Source organism: Cupressus sempervirens, chromosome 10 (genome assembly GCF_028749045.1).
Source record: "Cupressus sempervirens isolate cs-2001-9-10 chromosome 10, ASM2874904v1, whole genome shotgun sequence".
Taxonomy (NCBI): domain Eukaryota; kingdom Viridiplantae; phylum Streptophyta; class Pinopsida; order Cupressales; family Cupressaceae; genus Cupressus; species Cupressus sempervirens.
Genome location: NC_143127.1, coordinates 312,302,531 through 312,324,293, shown reverse-complemented (window position 1 = coordinate 312,324,293; position 21,763 = coordinate 312,302,531).

The window sequence follows — 21,763 nt, the reverse complement described above, 5'->3', positions numbered from 1 at the left end:
GACAGATATCTTAATGCAATAAAATTCTTTTAAAACATCAAAACAAACTAAATATATACAAACTAATAATCTAACTAGTGCTTAGAGGGACTCCATCCATATTTTATTCATTAATTGGATGCATGAGCCATTTACATGATGAAAACAATGAAACCATGAGAGAGAAAGTAGGAGGAAGCCATCAGTCGAAGTAGAAGTGCATGGGGACACAAAAAATAGAAGTTGGCCCTTCACTTGATGTGTGGGAGTTAACTTTACATCAAAAATGTTTTCCAATGCATGGAAAGTGTTATTTTTGGAACTGGCAATCAATTGTTGGCGCACCTCTAAATTTTGGAGCTGCGGATTTGTAGAGCTGCGGAGCTACAGACCTACGGACCTGCGGACCTCGACTAGCTCAAAATCTCAAAATTTTACTAAGTGTCAAAATTGAAATTCTGGCATCTGGGTTTTGCTAATCTCTATTCTTAAGATATGTTTGGATATTTGGCCTTGAATTTCTCTATAATCTCAGTAATCTTAGCAGCATCAAGAAGATCTAAAGCCTCATACTTATCTTTGACCTTTTTTCTGTAGTTGTCCACCTCAATTCAAGTTTCTGCAATATCTCTGACTTTGGTATCCAACTCTAACAATGCTTCTTCCATCCTGAAGGCTTGTCTGATGTCTTCATCACTGGATGCTTCCTCTAAAGTGTTTCAAAAGTTTTCCACAACTACCTCAACTAGTAAAAGCTTCTCACATTCTTCATCTTCAAAAATATCCAAGCATGCATCACTATACAACTTTTCTACTTCCAAAATTTGCTCTCGGGCTTGGTCCTTGAGCCTATGTATCTCATCATGCAATGTTTCCTTCACTTTATTTCCCTTCACAATCTTTTCTATCCAATCATCTATCATGTCTAGCTCTTCTCCTGTATATACATCAATCAGAATGTGGTAACTTTGTCCATTTATGGCCTGTAGAGTTTGCAAATTCTTGCTCCAAACCCATACCTCATCCATAATACTGAAGTCCTACCTTAAAATTGCCATGATCTTATCAACATTCTCTTGTGTAGCATGTAATAATTTCAAACTTCATGTAATTATAGTGCCACCCCTATCCTCGAGGTTGTCTCACCAATCCTGACAAGCTATCAAGAATGGACTGAGTTGTACACCTTCCCCTTCTTTAAGAATGGTAGCCAAAGTCTCCTCAGGGAATTCAAAATCAAGAGTACTAATAACTTCAGCTAGATATCCTTTCAAGTTCTCAACTTGTCTTCAAAGTGCTCTGATTTCAATCTCATCATGTTCCATATGGTTAAGAACCTCCTTGACTCCCATAGTCATCATCTGTCGAGAAGTATCCCATTAGGCTTTCCTAACATGATATCCTTCACTTCATAACCCTAAAGGCTAATATCTTCTTAATATGTACCTTTTAGAGGGTGAGCCACCTGTGCAAATAAGTCTTGGTTCCAAGTAGTAGTAATGAATGCAAATGGTGTTGCATCCTGTAATGGAGAGTCAGGCTTGTTCAAAATCTTTGCAATGTACCAAATATCATCCTCTGAAGCAAGGAATTGATGCTTAGCACTTCTCATTATTTCCTTTTGGAACCATCTCGGGATATCTCTTTCCATAACCTTGGCTCTAGATGATGAAGGGATGTGTTCAACTACCTCCTTCCCTTTGTCGCTCTTACTTGGAGTCTCCTATTGTGAGGGTTCTTCTATAGTCTCAGTTTCTATAGATCCCATAGTTTGATCCTCAACTTCCTAGGGAGGCTATTGTACACATTCTACTACCTGTGCCTCTTTTGATGCTCATCAATAACCTCTTGTTCTGGTTTTCCTTGTAATGATAATTCCTTCTAAACATGTTCTTCTAAACTCAAAGGTGGAAGTATCACTAAAACCTTATCTACCATCATAACTCGAGGTGAAGATGGGGGCATTGGATGAGGACCTTGTGTCTCAAGTGGCATCTACGTCCAATCTTGCTGTTGAAACTCACCTATAGCAGTATCTCTAATCTGATCTCCAACCAATTCTGTACCCACTGTCATGAAATCAAAATCTAGAATGGAGAGAATATCATCACCTAGCTCCCTTTGATCATTCACCCATCATTTTACTTCATCTTTCGAAGAAGAGAGTTCTACTATTTCAACTTGGGTGGGTGGTGGGGTATTTGTGACATTCTTCTTTCTTTCCAATTCTGTGGCTTTGGCCAGTCAGGTTATTCCTTGTAGAGGCACTTTCTCTTCCTCCCCATCTGACTCTATTTCATCCTCATCTAATTCTTCCCCAGTAATGGTTTTAGGAATAGATGGATTAGGTACTAATCTTTTACAAACTCTTTGCCTCTTGTTCATTCTAACCTTGACCCTCTTTTTCCTCTGTGGAACCATAGGAGAAGCGGGCTCTTCATGCATCGGATGAATGGATGTCTCTGGAATTTCTCCCTCTTCTTGTTGGCTTGAAAAAATATGAGGCAACATAAAATCAACCTCGATATGAGAAATTCCAGGGTCTCGGGGTCCTGGGGAGTAGATTCATGTTATTGCGAAGGGGCCTATTCTTCAACATGGTCTGTCTAGATCCTCTGAGGAGAGGCTCTCTTCCTCTTTTCTTTGTTCTTCTCTGAAGGATGGTAGTTTCCCACTAGACGATCAAGCTAGTAGACTATTTCTAGCCTGATAGGAGACTAGAGTGCAAAGATAGGAAATATGACTTTCCTCCCCTTTACCCTTGGTTCCCTATTTACCTTGACAGCTTTGTCCCATATATGAAAAGTGGCATAAGTAAGATCACATTGTAGGCTTCGCCCCATGGAAGCACTCCATTTTTTGGAGAGTAACATTCCGTGATGTGGAGGTATATCTACCACAAGGACAGACATGGTTAATTCTACTTCAGGATATGCAACCAATTTGAATGGTAGGGCATTTATAGTACCTATTACTGGGACTTCTCTAGCATCCATCCCTCTGCATCTGCCTTGCTTGGTATCTAACTTCAATCCTAAGGCTTCCATTACCTTGAAAGGCATTATAGTGTTGGAAGCTCCTGAGTCTATCATGCAATTTTTTAGGGTCTTCCCTTTTATGATTATACTGAGGAAAAAAGGATCAATATCTTCTATGAATGCCACTGAGGAATCATCTAGAAACATCTGAGGAATCTGGGATATGATACCACTGTCCTCTATTACTAATGGGGTCTATTGGGGCATAGTTTGGTCAATAATAATATTATTGTTTGCTATTCCACCCAACCATGACAAAGCCTTATTCTTATGTTCTTCAATTCTAAAAAGTTCAGACAGGGGCACTTTTACAGTAATTTCAGATAACATGGATATCATATCAATAGGTTCAACCACAATAGGTTTTACAATAGTACCTGAAGTCAGAGTCTTTTGAGTAGTAGGCACCACATTTTGCTTTACAACATCAGGTTCTAATTTCTTTGGTTGCACAACTAGTTTTGTTGCTTCACTTATCTAAAATTGAACCTTCTTCTTTGGTTCCCATTTCTTACCCTTGTTCTCCTTGATTTTAGGCACATCTACATGGACTTTCTTGTCTTGATCATTTATCTTATGAGTGATGTCCTTGATGAAGACACTAGATGACTTTCTTGCATCATTTTTTATTGCTCTATTTCTCAAATTATAATTGCTATGAACTTGTGAAATCATTTCGGCTGTAATTCTATCAATTTCCTCCTTGGAGGGCATTCTTAGACTTGTGAGACCCACATCAAAAAATGTACTGCATACCTTATCTACATCATACCCTTCATCATCTGAGAGTACTTGCTGATGATGTAGCTGGTAAGCAATTCTTTGGCTAGTAACATAATTTTCAGGCTCTTCTGAAACAGAATCTATCAAATCATCATACATGCTCACCATATTGCAGCTTATATCATCATGGCTTTTATCTTCAATTTCTTCTTTAGCTTGCACTCCTTGGGTTTGGGAAAATGACTGAGCAACAACACAATAATCAAAAGAATGAGGTGATTGGCATATAATGCACCATCATTCATATTTACAATGTTCCTTTGCAGGGGGTCTGGAGTACCCTTGTCCTTCACATTTTGGGTCTGGTTAGAAACTGGTTAACCATCTTTCCACCGAGTGGTATAAGGGTAATTCTACATCCTAGGCTATCTATTCATGTTGTTGTTATTCACAGGGGGGTCTTTCAACAACATTTGGCTTATTGAAACTAGTGGGATTCATCTTCTTGAGCATTTCTAAAACTTGGCCTATAGTAGGTTCTTCGAGCTTTTTTCCTATAGGGGTTTTGTCACCCTCCCTTTTATTATTGTTCTGAGAATTAAAAAGTTTAGGATCATCCCTCCTACCTAGTTTTCTAGATGCATTTCTATTATTCTCTATATTTACTACAACTCTATAGGCATCTCTCAAAGTTTTAGGATCTTTATCCCTCAATTGGTAAGCCATTTTCCTATCAAAAGCATTGAAATAGGTTGTGAGACAGACGTCTTCATTTAACCTCATGAATTGAAAAAGTTTGTACATACCTTTTTGCAATCTCACATTGAAATCAAATGTGGACTCATTTGGATTCTTCTTGATATTGTTGAACTCGTTCAACATGAATCCCACATTGGTATTGTCCCCATACTGCTCTTTAAACAACTTTTCCATATCACTCCATTAGGTAATACTGTCATTAGGCAACCTACTGAACCAATCCCTTGCATCCTCTATTAATGAATGCATAAACAATTTCATTACCATGTCTTCGTGTTCAACTTCATAATCATTCAACATGTCAATGAAAGTCCTCAAATGTTCTTCACCAATAACAACATTATTTCTAGAAAACTTAACCACTTTATCCCTTAAATCAAATGATATGGGATGGGGGGCACCAGGAATACCAGCAAATGATATTTGTATGTACTTTTCTAGGTATATAGGTTTCTTCTGGAAACTAGGAACATTTGAGGTGCTAGCTATATTAGCTTGACTCAGGGGAGCAACTTGGGACTGTTGTGTTGGGACAAATGGGACTTGGGTGCCAATATTTGGGGATGAGGTAGGGGCAGATTGGGATATTCCCTGGGTTGAAATTGTGGGAGCACTAACTGGTGCAGGATTTACAGGTGGGATAGAAAAATTGGGCCATGAAGCCAATTTAGAATTAGTCTTTATGAATTGGATTTTCCTTCTAGTTTCTACAGCTTGAGCTTCATTTTCAACCTTCTCAAGTTCTTTTGCAAGATCTTCCCTCTCTTTTCAAGCCTTCTCAAGATCTAGATCTAAATTCGACATGGAGGGTTGTATAATTTTGCTTGGTATAGCTTGAGGCTCATTTATTTGGATTCCTATAGCCTTGCCTTTCCCTTTATCTGGAGCTTTTGTAGTTGGCTCTACAGGATCAACTTGAACAGGTTTATAGGCTTGAACTTGAGCAATAACTGGTTCTTGCCTTCAATTTAGGTGTTTCTCTTCTTCTTGAACTTTATCTCTCAGATTATCAATATCTCCAAAAACATCCTTATGGAGAGTTGTGGTATTCTCTTCTAATTTTTTATTTTTCTCTTTCAAAGTATCCATTCTTCTTAACAGAGTATCTCTTTCTATGATGGAATCTAAGGTGGCCTACTCCTCCTTTTCAAGACGAATGCGTTTAGCTTCTTCCTCCACAATCTATTTCTTCAAAAATTCTATCTCAGAGTGCCCTTCTTTAGGATCTGCAGAAGTTGCCTCAGAATCAGCAGGGTCATCCAGATCTATAAGGTTTGGTTCTACGTATGGGGCTACTCCAGGATTAAAAAGATTATCAGATGAACTCCTAAATCCTAGCTTATAATTTATATCAACTACATGATCTGGTCTTAATGAAGCAATTCCCATAGTAGACACGTCCTTGTCTTGAAAAAATCTCTCATCTGGTAATGGGGTACTGAAAATGCCTCCTAAGAGTCGTGTAGTTTTAGATTCAGAGCTAAGTGAAGAAGACTCTCTTCCTATTACTAGTTGATAACGAGAATTGATGGATGCATTACCTATGGGTTTCCAAGTAGGATTTGGATCTTTCCTTTTCTTATTTTTGTTCTTCCTACCACCTTGGGTTAAATCAGTATACATTGACACATCGAGAGTGGCTCTCATGTAAGCTCTTGTATTTTTCCTCTTGTCAGCCATATTTACCTTTTTGTCACAATAAGTACTAGCTTCAAAACCTTGACTGAGTCACCACCCTATTTTGGGACAATATATAATGACACTTTTATTTGATCAAAAGAAATTTACACACAAGTAGGAACAAAAATATACAGCACAGACAGACCAATCACTGATGTCGTAAGACTGCAACTCTTCCTTGTTTATATAAGACACTTGGATCGGCTGGATATGTCAGTGTGTAGCAATGGTACTTGGGCTCTATCTTCTTTAAATTCTCAAAGTTTGACACTAAAATATTCCCTTATAACCATGGGAAATACATAGATCACATGACACACATGTACACAGCAGAACGAAAGAAACTGCAGTACTTTTCACAAAGGTGTTGGACAACTCCCCAGCAGAGTCACCATTTTGTTGGTGTTTTAAATGGTACTAAAACTACTAAGCAAAAAAAGGATTAATACCAGAATGATAGTACATACACAATCTAAAGACTAGCCTATTCTTATCAACAATTTCATATGTAATGTATTTGGACCCGACTTCAACAAAACCACAAATGGTTTTCTACTCTTTTGGCTCTGCACAACTAGGTTGGGGATACCCAGGGATGGTTCAAATCTGAGATGACTATATGAGGGTTATTCTTAGTTTCATTTTGATTCTCATTTCAAAATCCTCAAATATATACATAATTCTTACTAACTTGCTAAACACATCCCATAAACAGATATGGCCAAGAAGTCTTCTATAGATCTGCAGACGTTTTCAACAACAATAGCTAACTGAAGCTAAAAAGATTTCATGCAAACAAGTGCTGGCCAACTTTGAAGATCTACAGGAAATAAAAGTAAAATTTGATTTGATGATGCACTTGAAAAACCATTTGTAAGATATTTCTCCTTCAGCTGAAACAACTTGATCAGTGCCTAATCCATTGGGGGTTCAGAGTCTATAGCAAAATCTAAGATCTAATTTGTTGCCTTACAACAAATTTTATTAGCAATTCTTATCAGAATTTGTCATTCAAAATCCTTTTCTATACTTAAGGAATCTTATCACATTCATCAAAGCTTTTATTTAATCTATTGAATTAACAACAATGATAGATGGACATACAACCTACTTAGATTGCATTCAATTGTACAGGCTTTTACTCATACAACATCAAGGTAACTAAGTGTTGAGAAGGAGACAAAATTCAGAAAGAACTAATATGGGGACAATTCATAGTTTGTATTCATTTCCCTTGAAAATGGTACATCTTTTACAATAAACTCATAATAGCCTTCAGAAATAAACACAGTTCATTCTATCTTCATGTATTTTCAGAAAATTTGACAGAGAAACACATTACAAACTTGCCTTCAAAATTTGGACCAAAAACTAGACTAAGCACAATATTTAGAAGAAAAAGAATTTGGACCCTTCTTTAGCCTTGGGATCTCACTTAAAAAGTGTGAGATGTGACAAGCTTCAGGTTAAAGAAGGTGACAGGTGTCCTTTTACAAAAATTGGGTAAATTACCCCTTTTCAAAAGAGAGCCGAACAAACAAAACAAAAACAAATAAAATGGAAGGCAAATGATAGCTGGAGCATAAAATTGTCAATTTTGTCCTTTTCTCGAACTGCTCCCAGTTGGTAGCACTTTGATTTCTGCGATCGCTTCCCAAACAAATATTTCTCTTTTAGTGGGCCAATCACATTCTTTAACTGTTGTTAATTCATCCACTATTTTCTTCCACTTGGCATCATTAATCACCCTTCCTTCTATGATAAACCTATTCACTTCAGTTTCAATTTTGAAAAGGGTATCAATTAGTTCATTGAAAGGACATCCATCAATACCATCTTGGAGGATGGACACCATTTGTGGAAAGTCTATAATGTGATCAAAAGAATTAGACCACTCATCAAAATCTTTTAACTTATCATTAGAATCGATAACAGAAGGAATCAAAGAATAGAAACCATTTGTTAGCATTTTTAATTTACTTTGGATTACTGCCAACTTCCCTATGAAGATTTGCAATAATTCTTTCACTTTGTCCATACCTTGCTTCACAGTAATAACTTTACCTGGGAGATCTAGCTTCTTGGCTAACAAGGGTATCAACCTGTCAAAAAATTACATATAGGGTCCCCACTGTTGAAAAATAGGCTCAAGCCACCTAACTACACCCATGCATACCTGTTCTATAGATTGTAGAGTGATGAATGTATTATAAGTATCCTGAGATATTCTTTTCAGAATGTTGATTCTATGATTTAATACATTCATCAAAATAGTTTTCTTGGTATTATTGTCAACCTGGGAAACTTCTGTTTCCACACTAATCATAGGCACTAACACTGTTGTTTCCATAAGCATTTCTTCTATTTGGGCCTCTGCTTCTACTTTGTGCCTTCTTTCTTCCTCTTGTCTTGGTGCATGCTCTGCCTCTGCTGCTATCTTGAGCTATTCTTTGAGGGATTTTATTTCTGTTTCCAGAATTTTAATTTTTTCCTCCAACTCCTCTATTCTTTGTTTTTGTACATGGCTCATTTTGAGCTCTTCTTTGTATGTTCTCCTGATATCAAGGCATTTATTAAACATTGCAGCTAACTTATCCTCAATTTCATCAACCTTTTCCTCATTCATTAGAGCAAAATGTTTTACCAAACTGGAGATTTCCTTCCCAGTAGTGCTCTCCAATGTCCACACAATCATATTGCCCTGAGCAGTTTCTTCTATATCCATTATCTTAGGCTTCTTGGTGTCAGGGGCCACACTCCATATTGCTAGGGTTTTAGTGTCCACATTAAAACCTGACCCTCTTTTAAAACCTTCACTGCTAGTGGCTTCATAACTGATGGGCTTATCTTGTCTTCTCATTTGGTCCAACACAAAAGCTTTCTCAATATCCCAATGTGGTATTAAAATCATACCACTCCTATGTACTAATTCCCTAGCTTCTGCGACAATCATTGTTTCACTTTCAGGGTCATAAGCCAATAGTTTTTCAACTAACTCTTTATTTTTTTTGGATCTTCTCCTGGCATGAGACTCAATGTGAGTTCATTTTGTTTGATTTTATAGAGAAAACTTTTGAATTCTGACGATTTAATAAAATCATCATCTTCCATGAATTTCTCAAATTGAATGAGCCTATCATCCAACCTTGATACTACAATTTGCATGTCAGTAGAAGCTTTTCCTACTTCAGTAGCCCTTTGATGAAAATAATTTTTCCTAATATCAGCAAAATACTCACTACTTCCAGACATGACCTATATAGCTCTGCTTACCACCTTTTCAAGGATGTGCATTGTCTTTTGTCTTTTATTTCCTTGTGGCATCTAGGCTGAAGTTGATGGCTACTCTTCTTCCAAATCAATTTCTAATTGTGTATCTGGTTCAGGGGATTCTCTATTTACAACGGCTTCTTCTCCCTCTGGCTCATGAGGAATTTGTAACATAATATGATCAAAATCTTCAATCATTTTCCTCAAATTATTAGGATATGGGATTTCTATATAAAAACCCTTAAAATCAGGGTTGGTCCTCTTCAGAGCATTTTCTACTTTCCTTATTTCTTCATATTTCCTTAGTAACTCATCTACCTCCCCTGTTGCTACTATGTTGGCAATTAGGTCCTCTACAAGGATAGGCTTACTTGGAGGCAGAACAAAACCCCTAATGGTCTTAACATCATTTGCAATGTAACCGTCAGTATCATATACCATATAGGGCCCATTAGCAAATGTATACTAACCTAAATAGTCACTCAATTCCTCAAAAGCATTCTTGCCTATTTCAAAATATCCTACCTTAAAGGTTCTACACACAAAAGTAGGCTTATGCAGCGAGGGAGGGATCATTTCTTTATTCATCAACAAGAATTGCCAAAAGAATTCAATAATGGCCAATCTAGGGGGTAGATATTTAGGCAATAGATGAGGAGGCTGTGGGCATGCAAAAACTCTGATTAAAGTACATTCTTTAAACAAAAATATGCTTCCCCAGTTATGATCTAATTTTTTTTTTTCATCTAAGAAAAGGGTCCTAAGCAGAGTCTTCAAAACATCGGGTGCCCTAAAGAAAGTATGATCTAGCTGCCTCATAATAACAAAATAGAAAAAATTGAAAAAAACTAGAGCATTTGAATAGAAGAAATCTTTGTCCTAGATACAAGTCCAGATTTGCACAGGTAACTCACCAAATTCATCATAAGTTTGATCAATGAAGTCTCCACTGATGTACCCAATGTTGCTATATAGGATAAGGTGCATGAATAATAAGTAATGGTGGAACTTGAAGTCTTTCAGTTCTCCTTTCTTAGTGTCACAGATCTGCATGTGCATACTTTCAATGATAAAGGCCACATAATCATACTCCTTATGATGAAAAAGATCCTGTATATCGCATGCCATTAGAAAAAGAGAACCATATACACAATCCTCTGCACCATCCCTTCCCAATACTTTGTGCAACCCATAAACTGTGTTTTTGAAATAATTTTTGAACCTACTCAGAGGTAAAAAATCTCCCACCTTTCTTGGAATTAACCTTGCCTTCTTAACACTGTAAGGAATGTGCGGTAGCATGCCATTGTTTACAAAATAGGTTTTATTCCTAGCGAACTTTCCTTGTAAGTTTGCTATGTCAATAGGTACATCCATTTGTCCCATCAATCCAAAAGCCTCAATAAAAGAAGTTCTATCCAATGTACATAATACACTCCCATTATGCCTGTGAAAAGTCCTAGTTATTAGATTGTATGACTTTATTAGGGCCTTCAATAGGTCAACATCAACGAACACTTCTGAAAAAATTAGTTTTGCCATATTTCTATTCCAAGGAATACATATTGACACATTCTCTATTCTATTCTGATAAAAGTACATGAAAAGATCATAGCCAGTAATTCTAGGGCATTCAACATCTTGAACAAAAGCATAAGGGTCTCTGAATATATGATCGTTTGCAAAAATTGCATTTGACAACCCTAGAAGAAGTTTTAACCAGTCTTCTGCATGCTTGTTCGGTTTTCTGACCCTTGTCTTCTTTTCTATTTTGAAAGCAGCTTTTCTTCCTTTTTACTTCTAGTGTGACTTCTACCACATCATCACCCTCGTCTTCAACTTTGAATTCTTCTGTGTGTACTTCTTCAACTTCTTGGTCGGCCATTTTTTTACTTTGAATTCTTCTACAACTTCACAGGATACACAGATCTCTGTAGCTTTTAAAACTTCAGAACAACACAGGAACAAGCTTCTTGAGGCTGGTAATTCAAATAAATCCTTGATTTTTTAATTATATATCTGCCAACCTTTTTAATAAATTTAGCATGCATGATCTTTAAAACTTATGATCGCAAGGTCATCATCAAGGTATATCAGCCGCAAAATTTGAATCTGATTGTACTTTTCAAAACCTTACTTTTCTTTGTTATAGTAGTTTTGTCCTTTTTTCTTATCTGTCATGATACATCAAAGGTTCTTTCTTATATGACTACCTTTCATTGTTACGCTGAGTTAAACCTTCAATCTTCGTGATGCCAAAAAAGCTCTTGACGGATCTCTACGCTCACTCGGAGAAATCTTCAAAATGCCCTAATCGTAGGAATGTAATGATGCTATTACAATGTTTTACAAATCCCTTTTACGTTCCTATGAAACCTTTTACCCCGTAGGATCTCAAGCCCTGTTACTATGTATCTCTGCCTCTACAATTTAATATTCCTCATGTGAGCGTAAAACCCTAATTCAAGCTGTTCTGGTTGCCTTTACGCTCCTACGTGCATGTATCTGCGGAGACCTTGGAAATTCTTTCTACGTTGTTCTGCTTACTTCATTTCCCAGAGCACTGTAAGGCTTAAAAAAGTTATCTCCCACTCTTACAACTCAGCTTTATTCGTATCACCAGAGAGCCCTCTCAACTGCTATTGTAGTCTCATGTCTTCCTTTTGTCATATGAGCGTAAACCCCTTTTACTAATTTTCCTTCTCGCCTCTTTACACTTACATGCTGAGACTGGATCTGTAACCACGGAGGAAAGAAAAAATAGCTCTTCGTTCATACGCTTAACCTACAAGTGTAAGCGTGTAATATCAAAAGCTTAAGTCATATGCCATGAGGGATGGGCCCATCTGACATAAATGTCGTGTCTCCATTTGATTTGCTGCAACTGGGCCCTTCTGACACTTCAACAAGTCCCACATGATTCCTTCACCGCTAAGAACAAAGCTTTACAGTTGTCTGCAAACCTAAGAATCATAGACACGTAAACACCATGAAACCTTGCTTCCATGCTTACAGAAAAACCTTTACTTGTAACATTGTGATACCCTTGCGTGCCCTTCATTATCATGCTTTACACCTTTACGCTACCCATTGAGGTGCATACGCGTAGGTCACATTGTAGGCTTCCCCGCTCCTTCACTCAAGGTATTTACTCGTATGCCCGTAACGAGAGCTTTTCCAGGCACGATAAATCCTTTACACCTCTTCGCTATATCAAAAAGCGTGGCCACAAAAAACAAAAACAAAAGGCATTCTGTTGTTACGTGAATCCTCACACCATAAGAATGTAAAGGACCAACTTAAAACATTTTACAACTCCTTCTGAGAAATTCGAAAGGGATGCCATCAATTTTAGACCTAGGACAATATCATGGGTGTTTTTAGGAGATCAACCTGGAGAAATCGATAGACTCTGATAACATATGAAATAGGGCAAGACTTAGGGTAACCTAAGAATTCAAATGATTTCTCACCATGATTTTAAATTTTTTTTTAGGTTTGAAAATTAGACCAATAGTGGCTCTGTCTGGGGATGATAGACTACTTGAGTCTATGCAAGAAATTTAGAATCTATGGAAAATCAGACCACACATTTGGTAAGATGACAACTTCTTCAAAGAGCACAAAGCAATACACAAAAATAAAGAACCAAACTGCACAAGGATATTTACAAGGATTTACAGAAAACATAATGACAGGAAACCATAAAACTACTGTTCATGGAAGAAAATAAGTATTTTTCAAGAAAAATACCTCTTCAAGAACTGTCCATGAACTGGCAATTCAAGAATATTGTCAGATATATCTTTGATTATATAAGAATCTTCACCTCAAGTATTCTCAATGAGATATGGGCCTAACCAAATAGGATCAAATTTGCCATGTTTTCCTTTATCTTCAATTTTGGCATTCCACATCAAGACTAGATCTCCATTTTCAAATTTTCTGCTTACAATCCTTTTATCAGAGAGTGTCTTGACTTGCAATTGCAACTTTTGGTTCCTCAAAGATGCTTCTCTTCTGGTTTTGGTCAATCCTACCAATTCAGCCATTCTTTCTTGCATTTCATCTCTAGTATCTTCATCATATAACTGGATGTAATTGTATAGTCCCATCAAGTTGTTCTGAGGCATTCTGGCTTGAATTCCATACACTAAATCAAATGGAGCTACACCAATTGCTTTCTTTACAATTACTCTGTCAGCCCATATTGCCAACTGTAACTTGGAATCCCATGCCTTTTTATTATCATCCAAGGTTCTCTTAATGACCTTCAACAGGCTCTTATTTGTGGACTCATCTTGTCCATTCCCTTGTGGATGATATGGAGCAGATGATGATCTTGTCATTCCATATTTATCACAAAATTTGATGAACTCCTCAGATCTGAAACACATAGCATTATCTGTGACAATTCTCTGTGGACATTCAAATCTAGAAATAATGTTATTCAACAAGAAATTATTTACCACCTTACTTGTCGCATTTCTTGTGGGGATAGCCTCTACCCACTTTTTAAAGTAGTCAGTAGCAACTAGAATCTAAGAATAGCCAGTGCTAGACTTGGGGAAAATCTCTCCTATGAAGTCCAAACCCCATTGTTGAAAAGGTGCTTGAGTCTCAACTGGTTTCAATGGAGTATTTCCTGAGAATTTTAGCTTTCCAACAAACCTCTGACAAGGATCACATTTTCTAACCATAACTTGAGCATCCTTGAACAGAGAAGGCCACCAGAATCCAGCCCTCATTATCTTATGTGCAGTAGTTTTGGGCATGTAGTGTCCTCCACATACTCCAATATGCATTTCTTTCAAAATCTCTTTTGCCTTTTCTTTATCCACACATTTCAACAGAATTCCCTTAAAATTTTTCCACCATAAGTTATTTTGGACAATTATGTACCTGATGGCTTGCAATTTAGTATTCCTTTTTTCATTGTCAGGTAGATGGGGAGGAGCTTCCATATGTTGCAAATAATATATGACATTGGTGTACCAATCACATTGGTCCATGTCACATAAGTCGGTTCTGAGATCATCATTTACCAGATTTATCTAATTTGCCTCTAGATTAGTTTCAGCCATGAGTTTGGCCAAACCTTGACCTCTTACTAATTTTGTTATTTGTATATCAATGTTAAATTCCTGGATTCTATTGATCCACCTACACCTCCTGCCTGAAACTTCCTGCTGAGAGAATATATCCTTGACTGTAGCACTAGGTACAAAAGCAATAATAGTAGCACCTACCAAGAAACTTTTGAAAGTTTTTACAGCTTTTACCAAAGCATATGCTTGCTTTTCATTTATCTCATACTTCAATTCAGCAGGTTGTAGTGACTTACTGAAAAATGCGATAGGCTGCTCATATCCTTCTTGATTTTTCTGTAATAAGATTGCAGCTACAGTATGGAATGATGAAAAAGAGAAAATATGCATGGGCTTTGCATAATCTGGGGTCCTCAATACTGGAGCATTCTTTATTGCAGTTTTTATATCTTGGAATTCTTGTGAGGGTTCACCATTCCAATCTATAACAGCTCCTTTCTTGAGCATCTTTGAGATGGGTCTACTAATTTCAACAAAATTGGTAATAAATCTCCTCATCAAATTGACCTGGCCAAAAAAGGACTGAATTCCTTTCACATTTTTTGGTTTGGGGACTTTATCAATAGCTATTACCCTTTCAGGATCTATTTTTACCCCATCCTTAGACACTATGTGTCCTAATAAATTTCCTTCTGTGACCCCAAATGTGCATTTCTTTGGGTTTAAGGATACCCCATATTCCAGGGCTTTTATAAAGATTTTTTTCAAATGTTTGCAGTGATCTTCAGCCTTTTTAGAATATGATGTGAGAACATCCTGATACACAACCATGAATTTGTCAATATACTCATGAAATGCTACGTCCATGGCTCTTTGGAAGGTAGCTCCTGCATTAATCAAGCCAAAAGGCATCCTCACATACACATATGTTCCCCAAGGGGTTGTGAAGGTTGTCTTGAACTATTCACTTTCTTTTACTAGAACTTGATTATATCCAGAAAAGCCATCCATCATTGACATCAATTCAGAGCCAGTCACTTGTTGTAACATGGCTTCCATATTAGGTAAGCCATAATTGTCCTTCAGAGATGCAATGTTTAAATTTCTAAAATCAACACAAAGCCTAATATCTCCATTCTTCTTCCTAACAGGAACCAGGTTTGAAACCCAGGTGGAATGCCTGATTGGTTTGATTATTCCACCATCTCTTAGTTTTGTCAGTTCTTCTTGCATTTTTGGGGCAAGGGTAGGATTGATTGGTCTCTGTTTTTGCCTAAAAGGTCTTACATTTTCCTTCAATGGTATGACATGCTGGAAAAGATACTCCATGTAAGCCTTAAGGTCATCATATGACCAAGCAAAAACATGTCTATATTTTCTAAGTAGGTCAATTAATTTTTTCCTAATTTCAATAGGTAGATTTTGGCCAATATAAACCCTTTTAGGAACTTCATCAGTACCCAAGTTTATTTCTTCTAACTCCTGGGGTTTGGGCTCAGTTACTCCGGATTTTACTCTATCTTGATTATCAAAAATATTTTTCAAGACTACTAACCCCTTTGGCATCTTATTTGTTTTCAATTGCATTATTTCTTGACCAAAATTTTTTTCCTTCCCATTTATAGTTTCAATCAGTCCACTACAATTCATCTCCTAACCATGATACTTGTCTTCATTTAAAAAAAAATTTGTAATATCTTTGTCATCTTCAAAAACTTACCAATTTTCAATGTTGTCAGGTATGGAAGGCCTGTTTTGCACCTCAATCTGGGAGATTCCTGCAAATGATATTTCTTTTGGCTTGATGGCTACATTTTCCAATAGATAAGCCATTTTATTTTATGTTCTCTCTCTCCATGCGATCCCAAATGCATCAAAGAATTCTATCTGATCCTAGACTGCATTTTTATATTGTTTCAATCTCCTATTTTTTGATGAATAGGTTCCTTTGATATGAGAGATAATTAGTTCAGAATCCCGTATGACATATAATTTTTTAATTTTATGATGTATGGCAACTTTGAGCCCTAGCAGCAATGCTTCATACTCTGCAATATTATTAGTGCAGACAAACTTCAAGGTGAATGAATACCTAAAAGTGTTATTCTCAGGGGACACAAAGACTACAGCTACCCCTGCACCCTCTTTAGAACTAGCCCCATCAAAGAACATTGTCCATAATTTTGGTGAATTCATGCAACATTCAACCTCATTCTTGATGATAGCAGGTAAATTTTCAACTTCCTGAATAATTAATTCAGCCCTAAAAGCATTAATCCCAGTATCTAGGAAACAAGTGGTATCTTTTTCAATTTCTTCACCTAAGATGTGGTTAACCCTTGGTTCCATATTTACCCTAATAGCTTTGTCCCCTATATGAAAAGTGGCATAAGTAAGATCACATTGTAGGCTTCCCCCCATGGCAGTACTCCATTTTCTAGAGAGTAACATTCTGGAATGTGGAGGTATATCTACCACAAGGACACACATGGTTAATTCTACTTCTGGATATGCAGCCAATTTGAATGGTAGGGCATTTATAGTACCTATGACTAGGATTTCTCTAGCATCCATCCCTCTGTATCTGCCTTGCTTGGTATCTACCTTCAATCCTAAGGCTTCCATTACCTTGAAAGTCATTATAGTGTTGGAAGCTCCTGAGTCTATCATGCAATTTTTTATGGTCTTCCCTTTTATGATTAGACTGAGGAAAAAAGGATCAATATCTTCTATGAATGCCATGGAGGAATCATCTAGAAACATCTGAGGAATCTGGGATATAATACCACTGTCCTCTATTACTAATGGGGTCTGTTGGGGCATAGTTTGCTCAACAATAATATTATTGTTTGCTATTCCACCCAACCATGACAAAGCCTTATTCTTATGTTCTTCAATTCTAAAAAGTTCAGACAGGGGCATTTTTACAGTAATTTGAGATAACATGGATATCATATCAACAGGTTCAACCACAATAGGTTTTATAATAGTACCTGGAGTCGGAGTCTTTTGAGCAGTAGGCACCACATTTTGTTTTACAACATCCGGTTATGATTTCTTTGGTTGTACAACTAGTTTTGTTGCTTCACTTATCTAAAATTGAACCTTCTTCTTTGGTTCCCATTTCTTACCCTTGTTCTCCTTGATTTTAGGCACATCTACATGGACTTTCTTGTCTTGATCATTTATCTTATGAGTGATGTCCTTGATGAAGACACTAGATGGATTTTCTGCATCATTTTTTATTGCTCTATTTCTCAAATTATAATTGCTATGAACTTGTGAAATCATTTCGGCTGTAATTCTATCAATTTCCTCCTTGGAGGGAATTCTTAGACTTGTGAGACCCACATCAGAAATTGTATTGCATACCTTATCTGCATCATACCCTTCATCATCTGAGAGTACTTGCTGATGATGTAGCTAGTAAGCAATTCTTTGGCTAGTAACATCATTTTCAGGCTCTTCTGAATCAGAATCTATCAAATCATCATACATGCTCACCATATTGCAGCTTATATCATCATGGATTTTATCTTCAGTTTCTTCTTCAGCTTGCACTCCTTGGGCTTGGACAAATGACTGAGCAACAACACAATAATCAATAGAATGAGGTGATTGGCATATAATGCACCATGGTACATCATCATTCATATTTACAATGTTCCTTTGCAGGGGGTCTGGAGTACCCTTGTCCTTCACATTTTGGTTTTGGTTAGGAACTGGTTTACCATCTTTCCACTGAGTGGTATAAGAGTAATTCTGCATCCTAGGCTGTCTATTGAAGTTGTTGTTATTCATAGGGGTCTTTCAGCAACATTTGGCTTATTGAAACTAGTGGGATTCATCTTCTTGAGCATTTCTAAAACTTGGCCTATAGTAGGTTCTTTGGGCTTTTTTCCTATAGGGGTTCTGTCACCCTCCCTTTTATTATTGTTCTAAGAATTAAAAAGTTTAGGATCATCCCTCCTACCTAGTTTTCCAGATGCCTTTCTATTATTCTCTATATTTACTGCAACTCTATAGGCATCTCTCAAAGTTTTAGGATCTTTATCCCTCAATTGATAAGCCATTTTGCTATCAAAAGCATTGAAATAGGTTGTGAGACAGACTTCTTCATTTAAACTCATGAATTGAAAAAGTTTGTAGATACCCTTTTTCAATCTCACATTGAAATCAAATGTGGACTCATTTGGATTCTTCTTGATATTGTTGAACTCGTTCAACATGAATCCCACATTGGTATTGTTCCCATACTGCTCTTTAAACAACGTTTCCATATCACTCTATGAGGTAACACTGTCATTAGGCAACCTCCTGAACCAATCCCTTGCATCCTCTGTTAATGAATGCACAAACAATTTCATTACCATGTCTTCGTGTTCAACTTCATAATCATTCAATATGTCAATGAAATTCCTCAAATGTTCTTCACCAGTAACAACATTATTTCAAGAAAACCTAACCACTTTATCCTTTAAATCAAATGATATGGGATGGGGGGCACCAGGAATACCAAAAAATGATATCTGTCTATACTTTTCCAGGTATATAGGTTTCTTCTAGAAACTAGGAACATTTGAGGTGCTAGCTATATTCGCTTGACTCAGGGGAGCAGCTTGGGACTGTTGTGGTGGGACAAATGGGACTTGGGTGCCAATATTTGGGGATGAGGTAGGTGCAGATTGGGGTATTCCCTTGGTTGAAATTGTGGGAGCACTAACTGGTGCAGGATTTGCAAGTGGGATAGGCAAATTGGGCCATGAAGCCAATGCAAAATTAGACTTTATGAATTGGATTTTCTTTCTAGTTTCTACAGCTTGAGCTTCATTTTCAACCTTCTCAAGCTCTTTTGCAAGATCTTCCCTCTCTTTTTGAGCCTTCTCAAGATCTAGATCTAACTTTGACATGGAGGGTTGTATAAGTTTTCTTGGTATAGCTTGAGGCTCATTTATTTGGATTCCTATAGCCTTGCCTTCCCCTTTATTTGGAGCTTTTGCAGTGGGCTCTATAGGATCAACTTGAATAGGTTTATAGGCTTGAACTTGAGTAACAACTGGTTCTTTCCTTCGATTTAGGTGTTTCTCCTATTCTTGCACTTTAGCTCTCAGATTATCAATATCTCCAAAAACATCCTAATGGAGAGTTGTAGTATTCTCTTCTAATTTTTTATTTTTCTCTTTCAAAGTAGCCATCCTTCTTAACAAAGTATCTCTTTCTATTATGGCATCTAAGGTGGCTTGCTCCTTCTCCTTTTCAAGATGAATACGTTTAGCTTCTTCCTCAGCAATCCATTTCTTCAAAAATTCTATCTCAGAGTGCACTTCTTTAGGATCTGTAGAAGTTGCCTCGAAATCAGCAGGGTCATCTAGATCTATAAGGTTTGGTTCTATGTATGGGGCTACTCTGAGATTAAAAGGATAATCAGATGAACTCCTAAATCCTAGCTTATAATTTATATCGGCTACAGGATCTGGTCTTAATGAAGCAATTCCCATAGTAGACACATCCTTGTCTTGAAAAACTCTCTCATCTGGTAATGGGGTACTGAAAATGCCTCCTAAGAGTCTTGTAGTTTTGGATTCAGAGCTAAGCGAAGAAGACTCTCTTCCTATTACTGGTTGATAACGGGAATTGATGGATGCATTACCTCTGGGTTTCCAAGTAGGATTTGGATCTTTCTTTTTCTTATTTTTGTTCTTCCTACCACCTTGGGTTAAATCAGTATACATTGACACATCGGGATTGGCTCTCATGTAAGCTCTTGTATTTTTCCTCTTGTCAGCCATATTTACCTTTTTGTCACAATAAGCACTAGCTTCAAAACCTTGACTAAGTCGCCACCATATTTTGGGACAATATATAATGACAATTTATTTGATCAAAAGAAATTGACACACAAGTAGGAACAAAAATATACGGCACAGACAGACCAATCACTGATGTCGTAAGACTGCAACTCTTGCTTGTTTAGATAAGACACTTGGATAGGCTGGATATGTCAGTGTGTAGCAATGGTACTTGGGCTCTATCTTCTTTAAATTCTAAAAGTTTGACACTAAAATATTCCCTTATAACCATGGGCAATACATAGATCACATGACACACATGTACACAGCAGAACGAAAGAAACTGCAGTACTTTTCACAAAGGTGTTGGACAACTCCCCAGCAGAGTCACCATTTTGTTGTTGTTTTAAATGGTACTAAAACTACTAAGAAAAAAAAGATTAATACCAGAATGATAGTACATACACAATCTAAAGACTAGCCTATTCTTATCAACAATTGCATATGTAATGTATTTGGACCCGACTTCAACAAAACCACAAATGGTTTTCTACTCTTTTGGCTCTGCACAACTAGGTTGGGGATACCCAGGGATGGTTCAAATCTGAGATGACTATATGAGGATTATTCTTAGTTTCATTTTGATTCTCATTTCAAAATCCTCAAATATATACATAATTCTTACTAACTTGCTAAACACATCCCATAAACAGATATGGACAAGAAGTCTTCTATGGATCTGCAGACGTTTTCAACAACAATAGCTAACTGAAGCTAAAAAGATTTCATGCAGACAAGTGCTGGCCAACTTTGAAGATCTATAGGAAATAAAAGTAAAATTTGATTTGATGATGCACTTGAAAAACCATTTGTAAGATATTTCTCCTTCAGCTGAAACAACTTGATCAGTGCCTAATCCATTGGGGGTTCAGAGTCTATAGCAAAATCTAAGATCTAATTTGTTGCCTTACAACAAATTTTATTAGCAATTCTTATCAGAATTTGTCATTCAAAATCCTTTTCTATACTTAAGGAATCTTATCACATTCATCAAAGCTTTTATTTAATCTATTGAATTAACAACAATGATAGATGGATATACAACCTACTTAGATTGCATTCAATTGTACAGGCTTTTACTCATACAACATCAAGGTAACTAAGTGTTGAGAAGGAGACAAAATTCAGAAAGAACTAATATGGGGACAATTCATAGTTTGTATTCATTTCCCTTGAAAATGGTACATCTTTTACAATAAACTCATAATAGCCTTCAGAAATAAACACAGTTCATTCTATCTTCATGTATTTTCAGAAAATTTGACAGAGAAACACATTACAAACTTGCCTTCAAAATTTGGACCAAAAACTAGACTAAGCACAATACTTAGAAGAAAAAGAATTTGGACCCTTCTTTAGCCTTGGGATCTCACTTAAAAAGTGTGAGATGCAACAAGCTTCAAGTTAAATAAGGTGA